This window comes from Propithecus coquereli, unplaced genomic scaffold (genome assembly GCF_000956105.1).
Source record: "Propithecus coquereli isolate 6110/MARCELLA unplaced genomic scaffold, Pcoq_1.0 Scaffold307, whole genome shotgun sequence".
Lineage (NCBI taxonomy): Eukaryota > Metazoa > Chordata > Mammalia > Primates > Indriidae > Propithecus > Propithecus coquereli.
The window spans coordinates 2,268,040-2,276,334 of NW_012148697.1; the positions used below are offsets into that span (position 1 = coordinate 2,268,040).

At 39.4% G+C, this 8,295-nt stretch overlaps 1 pseudogene; it reads left to right on the plus strand.

The window, feature by feature from the left end:
- The first annotated feature begins 6,267 nt into the window (after positions 1-6,267).
- Positions 6,268-6,582, plus strand: LOC105814818 (annotated as a pseudogene).
- Positions 6,583-8,295: the final 1,713 nt, after the last annotated feature.

An 8,295-nucleotide genomic window follows, 5' to 3' on the forward strand; every position in this document is an offset into this window, starting at 1 on the left:
CGCATTCTGCGGTGCTGGGGTTAGCACTTCAACAGATGAATTTAGGGAGAAGACGATCCAGCCCAAAATAATAGTAAAGTAAAAACTGTATTTACATAAAATATTAGTTACCAGTATTTAAATATAACAGTGTCTTAGTCCATTCCAGCTGCTACAACAAAATACCATAGACCGAGTGGCTTAAACAACACACTTTCTTTTAAAGAGGCAAGGTCTTACTGTGCTGCCCAAGACGGAGTGCAGTGGCTATTCACTGGCATGATCACAGCACCACAGCCTGGGTCAAGCGATCCTCCTGCCTCAGCCTTCCCAGCAGCTGGGACTAAGAAAGATGGATCATCTCTGCTATGTCTCTTTTATAAGAGCACTGATCCCATTCACGAGGGCCCCACCATCATGACCTAATTATCTCTCAAAGCCCTGACTCCAAATACCATCGCATTGGGGGGTGCAGGCTTCAATATAGGAATTTGGGAGTAGGGAGACACAAACATTCAGTGCATAACAAATAGGTAAATAAATCCACTTGCGTCCTAAAATTAGGAAAGATGTTATGTATATTGCAGTGGTTGTGCTTGCTTTTTAATAAATTTAGTGCAGCCTGAAACCCATGGGACAGTATGCACAGCAGCCAGGCCTTGCTTTGGACTTCAATCAGCTGAGGGCTGAAATTGTTTTTGATACTCATAAGTCACTGGGAACAGTGATAATAATGATACAATCTTTCTACCCGACGGTTGACATTTTTTCATCATAATGTCTCATAATCATCCTTCAAAGCAAATAAGAAATCAACTTGTTCTTCAGGCTTCATGTTTAATTCAGTTATCGACATATGGATACTTTATACTTTGATGTTTCAAATTTTTCTAGTGGCAAGTCATGAGCAGGTGGATTGGTGGAGAAGAGGAAGAGTGGAGGAGAGAGAAGCAAAAAAAGTTATGAGAAAAAGTTTAAGACAGATAATGTGAGCTGTACCACTGTCTCCAATTTTGTTTATTCGAGCTATCTTCATCGTCATATTTTCTTCGTACTGTAGCTAGGGCAATCACCTTTTTTTATCTGATATAACAATAATGTATTTTGAACTCTTATATATCCTGACTATGTTAAAATCATGCTTCCCCATAGTTGCAAATTTAGTTTATTAAGAATGCCAGCTCACCAGTGTATGCCATTAGAGAGTTTACAATAAATTATTTATGCTAATAAAAGAAACGTCAGAAAATTATTTAAATAGGCCAATTTTGTTGCCCTAATATTAATATAATCTTTAAAATACATGCCAAATGAGATTGCTTTCCAACTAGAAAAAGGTGACTTTTTAATTTAATTATTTTATTTTTAAGCTACAGCTTCTGTAATGAGAGAAAAGCGTGACCTTCACCATTGCCCTCACACTCCATGTAGTACTGTTCCTAGCAAGGACAGGAGTAGGGTCAAACATGTAGGGCTGGTGTGCCTCAGCTGCTGAACAAAACATGTCTAAAATTTAGCTATTCAGCAAACTTACTTTTACCTACATAAAATTAACAACTTTCTCTAAATTTGTCGGTACATCTATGAACTCTGGCAAAATTTCCTTGGCCACCAAAGTTTTCAAGATGTACAAAATAGTGATTCCAATCAGCACTGCTATTAGCAATATAGACACTAATGATCTGTGCTATGATTGCTGGTCATGTTCACTACTCTGTCACTTCTCATTCTTTTATTACCTTTGGGCTTAATTTATTGTCTGCAGTCATACCACCCTGAATGCATCTGACTCGGCGAGATCTCAGGAGCTAAGCACGGTCAGGCCTGGTAGCACTTGGGTGGGAGATCGCATGGGGAATACTGGGTGTTGTAGACTATTAAACAATAAAAAATTTATATTGTTCACATTGCACTTTTCCAATTCTGTAAATGTCTATTTGTATTGGAAGTTAATGTTAGACAATAGTAAGCTATAAGTGCCATGAGTAGAGGTTGGTTTGTTACAGTCCCAATACCTGGAATAATGCAGGGTCTATACTAGGTACTAAATAAATATGTGATAAATAAATGAACAAATACTCCATACGACAGTCTTGCATTACATATGAGACTTGAATTTAAAGGGTTGCAGAACTTGCACCATCATTATTCTTATCCAGTTGGATTGCAAATTCTATAAGCATCCCTTTCAATGTTTATTAATGGCAAAAATTAGGCTGTCATTTAAAGGTATTTTTAAATTTATTATTTGACTTGTCAAAAATCAAATGCTTAATAGATCTATACATGATGTAAGAGTATTTCTTGCATGTCATCTACCCTTGCCACACATATGCCATTAAATATGACACTTATAAGGCATTATTATTATTTATATAACTAAGAAATTGGGATAACCTTGTTTCTTTTTTCTTTCTTTGAACATATTTGAAAGGCTTATCCACAAGTTCAGCAGGAGTTAATTTTTGTATAGAGTTTGAAGTAGGGGTCAAGTTTCATCGTTTGTTCTTTCCAAGATGTACTCAGCTGTTCTAGCAACATCCATCAAAAAGATGATTTTATCCCCAGTGAATAACTTTTGCCTTATTTTGAAAAACAATTAGTCATGTATATGGGGGTGTATTTCTCGACTCTCTATTCTGTTCCATTGATCAACACATCTATCTTGATGGCAATAATACCACACTGTCTTGATTACCATAGCTTTACGGTAAGTCTTGAAAGACTTGAAATCAGACTTTATTCTTTTTCAAGATGTTTTGGCTCTTTTAGGTCTTTTGCATCTCCATATACATTTTTAAATCAGCTTGTCAATTTCTGCCACAAGAGCTTGCTGGAATTTTGATTGTGATTATGTTGAATCTATAGATCGATTTGGGGAGAAATTTTCACCTTAACGTTGAGGCTCCCAATCCAAACTCAAGATTTATGTCCTCATTTATTTAGTTATTTAGTTCTTTAATTTTTCCCAACAATTCTTTGAGGGTTTCAGTACACAAGTCTTACACAAATTTTGTTATGTTTATCCCTGTTTTATTTTTTGTTGCTATTATAAATGTTATTTTTTAAAATTTTATTTTCTAAAAGTTAATTGCTAGAATATAGATATACAATTGATTTTTATACATTGACCTTGTACCTGATAAGCTTGCCATACTCACTTATCGGTTTTAGTATTTTGTTGTCGTCGTTGTTCTCTCTGGTTCTCCAGCTTTCTAGGACTCAGGCACAGTAGGTTTTCCTTCCTGTTCCAAATGCACCTAAGGAGGCAGCTCCCTCCGGTCCCATGTGAGCTGATTTTGCAGGACCATCTCGGCTGCTCAGGGCTGCAGCAGTCAAGTGATTGCAACGGTGGCTCAAGAGGACAAGTCCAGTAATACAGGAATGCCCAGTGTTGGAAGTGGCACTTTATTTTATTTTGTGTACAGAATTCATAAGGTGAGGAAAAAAAGCATTTCAAATACAAACATTTGTACAAAGGGACTTCAAAAAGTTCACAGAGGCCGGGCATGGTGGTTCATGCCTGTAATCCAAGCACTTTAGGAGGCTGAGGCAGGAGGATTACTTGAGGCCAGGAGTTTGAGACCAGCCTGAGCAACATAGCAAGACCCTATCTCTACAAAAATACAGAAAACTTATCCGGGCATGATGGCACACACCTATAGTCTCAGCTACTCAGGAGGCTGAGGCAGGAGGATCACTGGAGCCCAGGAGTTGGAGCAGTGAGCTGCAATGACACCACTGCACTCTACCCCAGGCAACAGAGCAAGGCCGTCTCAAAAAAAAAAAAAAAAATTGTCAAAAAAAATGGAATTAAAAATAAAATTTTAACTTTGTTTCTAAACATAAGCTCCATCAAGTTTGAAATAATTTTGTAAGCAATGATACCAGCTAAATAGTCCACCCCGAAAGAACAGAGGGTCCTGGGAACGGAATCATGTCAATGCAGTCGTTTTTTACATTATAACCAAAGAAAACTGTGTGCCCTTTCAAGATTTTCTTTAAGGTTGGGAAACGAAAAGAAGTCAGAAGGAGCTAAGTCAGGACCCTAAGGCGGATGCCTGATGATGTCCCATCAAAACTCTGGCGAAATTGCCCTTGCTTGATGGGAGGAGCGAGCAGGAGCAACATCGTGGAGAAGCCTCTCTGTTGAAGCTTCCCTGGTGTTTTCCTGCTAAAGTTTTGGCTGACTTTCTCGAAACACTCTCATGATAAGCAGATGTTATCATTCTTCGACCCTCCAGAAAGTCAACGAGCAAAATGCCCTGAGCGTCCCAGGAAACTGCTGCCGTGGCCTCTGCTCTTGACAGCTCTGTTTTTTCTTCGCCTGGACCACGCCCACCTGTTGGCAGTCACTGCTCCGATTGCGACTGCGCTGTGCCTTCAACGTCACGCTGGTGATGCTTGCTTCACCTCCTGTTACAGTTCTTCAAAGAGACACTTCGGGATCTTGATCCCACATATTTAAAATTTCCACCGAGAGCTCTGCTCTGATCTGCAGCTGATCTGGGCGCAATGGTTTTGGCACCCATCAAGTGGAAAGTGTGCTCAAGTTTAATTTTTCAGTCAGAATTGTGTGAGCTGAACCAGTTGAGATGTCTATGGTGTTGCCTATTTTTTCTACTGTTAATCATCAGTACTCTTCAATTAGGGCACAAATAAGATTAATTTTTTTCTCCCAAATTGAATGAATTGTCTGCTGCTGCAAACTTCATCTCCAGCATTGTCTTGTCACTTCTTAAAATGAGTAAACTGCTGATTTATTTGGGGCATTGTCCCCGTAAACTTTTCATAAAGCATCAATAATTTCACCATTCTTCCACTCACGAGTCACTGTAAGTTTGATGTTTGTTCTTGCTTCAATTGTAGCAGAATTCCTGCTGCTCTGGCAGGGGCTCTTGTCAAACTGATGTCTGACCCTTCTCAGGGCCGTAACCAGCTCCATGAACAAATTTCAACAGCTCCTAAATGTTTTTTATAATCCTCTCCCTTAACTAACTACTTGACCTTTCGGGTTGTTTTCCAGAGATGGTGGATTTTCTGCAAGACAAAGGATTGAGATTCTGAAGGCGCAGGGCAGACGCCCTGATGCCAACACTCACCATCGCCCTCGACCTGCCCAAGGCATGGGTCCCCTCCTTAAAAAACCATGATTTCCATTAGTCAGAGAGAGGGATTTGAGGCAGCTTCTGCCAACATCTTTCGTATTAGAAATTCCTTTCTTCCTTGGCAATCATGGTTGTCTCAATAATTGGATCTTTGTGTGATAAGCAACTGGACCTAGGCTGAAATCCCCCTGCAGTTTTGACAAAAATTAGGGGGGCTCATCAGATGGCACTGCTCTTGCTTCCTTGGCTGCAGAGTGGGAAGAGACCAAAAGCTTCCCTCAGCAGCTTTGGCCGTACTGGCCAGAGGTCGGCTTTGGGCTCTCCCTCCAGCTCCACCGTTGCAGGCCTGCAAAGGAAGGAACCTTAGATTTGGATTTTGACATTTGCATCTGGATAGGTGAGTCCCTCTCAATTTGGAGAATTCTGAGGGAATTCCCATTTGTTTTGGGTTGGATAAGCCCCTGACTGTGAGAGTGGGAACTAACCTGTTTTGATTTGGGACTTCCAGGGCTTATAGGTGAAACTGCAGTTCATTTTTTTAGAAACTCCTAAAAATTTCTCTATGTTGAATGTTTACCTGTATCACGTAAACGTGGAGCCTGTTAAGCTCTTCATCTCTGTTCCCTTTTGGCCTACTTCAAATTTGCTGTTGATGGTATTATAAGCACAGTCCAAGATCTGGGAGGTTGAAAGACACCCCTAATGATATCTTCTCTTACAGTAGGTTCTAAGGTCTGAGAGGTTAAAAGACATCTCTTTCCTAAAGTCTGAAAGACTAGAAGACATCTCGGTCCTAAGGTCTAGGGCACTGAAAGACATCTCCGTCCATGGAGGCCACCTAACCAAAATGCAAGGATGCCCGCTGTTAGACAGGGAAAGAGAGGAAAAGAAACACAACATACACTGATTTATGTGGAACTTCAGAGGATCTCACGGCTAGAGTTCTGAGATAAAAGTTATTGAAACTTTGTGTGCCTTTCTATGCATTTAGATATGTTTTGTGTATGTACACATATACTATGGTACCAAAATTAGCTTTATAAAAAAAAGGAGCCCTCATAAATTAAGTAAATAAGACCAAAGGCTTTTCGACTTTATGTGAATTTAGTAACCTTTGGCAAATAAGTTGGTTTTTTAAAAAATTATTGAAGATGCTTTCTATAGTAGCGTGTGGGTCAGCATGGTCTTTGTGAGAGTCCACCGTGGTGTACTGTGGCCAGGGCCAGAAAGTGCAGAGGTGATGGTGCAGCCCATCAGTCTCATCTTCAGATACTTACAAAATAGATCCCGGATTCAGGCTTGGCTCTATGAGCACGAGAATATGCGGGCAGAGGGCTGTATCACTGGTTTTGATGAGCATGTGAACCTCGTATTAGATGATGCAGAAGAGATTCATTCTGAAACAAAGTCAAGAAAACAACTGGGTTGGATCATGCTAAAAGGCGATAATATTACTCTGCTACAAAGTGTCTCTAACTAGAAATGATCGATGAAGTGAGAAATTGTTGAGATGTCAATATAGTTTTTTCAGGTGTACTTTGTTGGGAGTATAGTTCTAAAACATTTGTTCATATTGTTTTGATTACCCTTATGTTATTTCAAAATGACAATAAATGCTGTGGGATTGTTTTTATTTAAAAAATTGATAAAATAAAAATGTCTTCAAAATTATCAACATGCATTTTTCTGGGTTTACCAGTCATTTTTATATTTGAAGCTATCAGGCTTTGACACAAAAGATATAAAACTATAAACCCACCCAATACAAAATGATCTGTGTTTGTGTGATTTTTGATAAAATTGGTGTACTGAAAACAGCTGAATCTCCTGAGTTAATGGCAAAGTTACCCAGGTGTTTAACCTTAAGTTTCTTGTTTAGGTAAAAAGTAGGCATGCCTAAACAAAAATAAGTGTCAATATTAGAATAAATAAAACTCTAACTAAATGATAGCATAAAACAGAAACTTATGATCAAAGATTTTTTTTTTTTTTTTGAGACAGAGTCTCACTCTTTTGCCCGGGCTAGAGTGAGTGCCGTGGCGTCAGCCTAGTCACAGCAACCTCAAACTCCTGGGCTCAAGCAATCCTCCTGCCTCAGCCTCCCAAGTAGCTGGGACTACAGGCATGCGCCACCATGCCCGGCTAATTTTTTCTATGTATTTTTAGTTGTCCAGATAATTTCTTTCTATTTTTAGTAGAGACGGGGTCTCGCTCTTGCTCAGGCTGGTCTCAAACTCCTGAGCTCAAACAATCCGCCCGCCTCGGCCTCCCAGAGAGCTAGGATTACAGGCGTGAGCCACCGCGCCGGCTAACTGTTGATTTTTGTATAGTAATTATTGTTAGAATCCAGAGAGAATCTGAAAACAATCTTGCTGTTCTGACGTATTACATGTACTCAAATTTGCACTTAAGTAGAAAAGTGGTTTGAAACCATTTAGATTGTTTTTAAAATAGCTGATCTTAATCCTTATGTTATGACTTTGTGTCCTTATTTGAGATGCTAAGGATTGATAGAGGTTTATTCAGTCTGTAGTCAGGTGATGTCCTATCAATAAATTTTATTTTGGAATGTTGGTACTTTAAAATGATGTAATTAGTTAACATCATGAAACACGATGTGTTAAACTTCTATGATAGTTATAGAACTTAAAGATGTTACATTATTCAGAATAACAAGTCTTACTAGAATACTTACGTTTGTTATCTTGGTAGGTTTTTTTTAAGTTTAAAAGTAATAATTATGTGAACTGAAGTAAAATCTTAAGGCTCTCCCCACCGGCTGATTGAATGGACCCCCTCCTGGCCAAGGGGATACTTTAAAGCGGAGTTGCTGGCCGTGAGGAGGGAGGTCAGACACGCCTCATTATGCCCCTCCCTTCTCAGAGACATCCTCCCTAACTCATTAACAGGCCTACGGCTGTGCAAGGCAAACCTGCAGGTCCTCGATTTACCTACGAAATCACTGAGTCTGGGAATATGTCCAGGGGCTTGTCTCTGATTAACAGACTTCCTTATCTTAATTTAAAACATTCTAAGACTTTAACCAAAGCTTCATTTCTTAAACCAATTATAAGTCAAAAAGTCTTTAAACTCACCTGTAACCTGTAAGCCCCGGCTTTGAGAGATGTCCCACCTTTTTGGGCCAAACCAATGTACACCTTCCATGTATTGATATACAACTTTATGTGTAATTCTTGTCTCCCTGAAA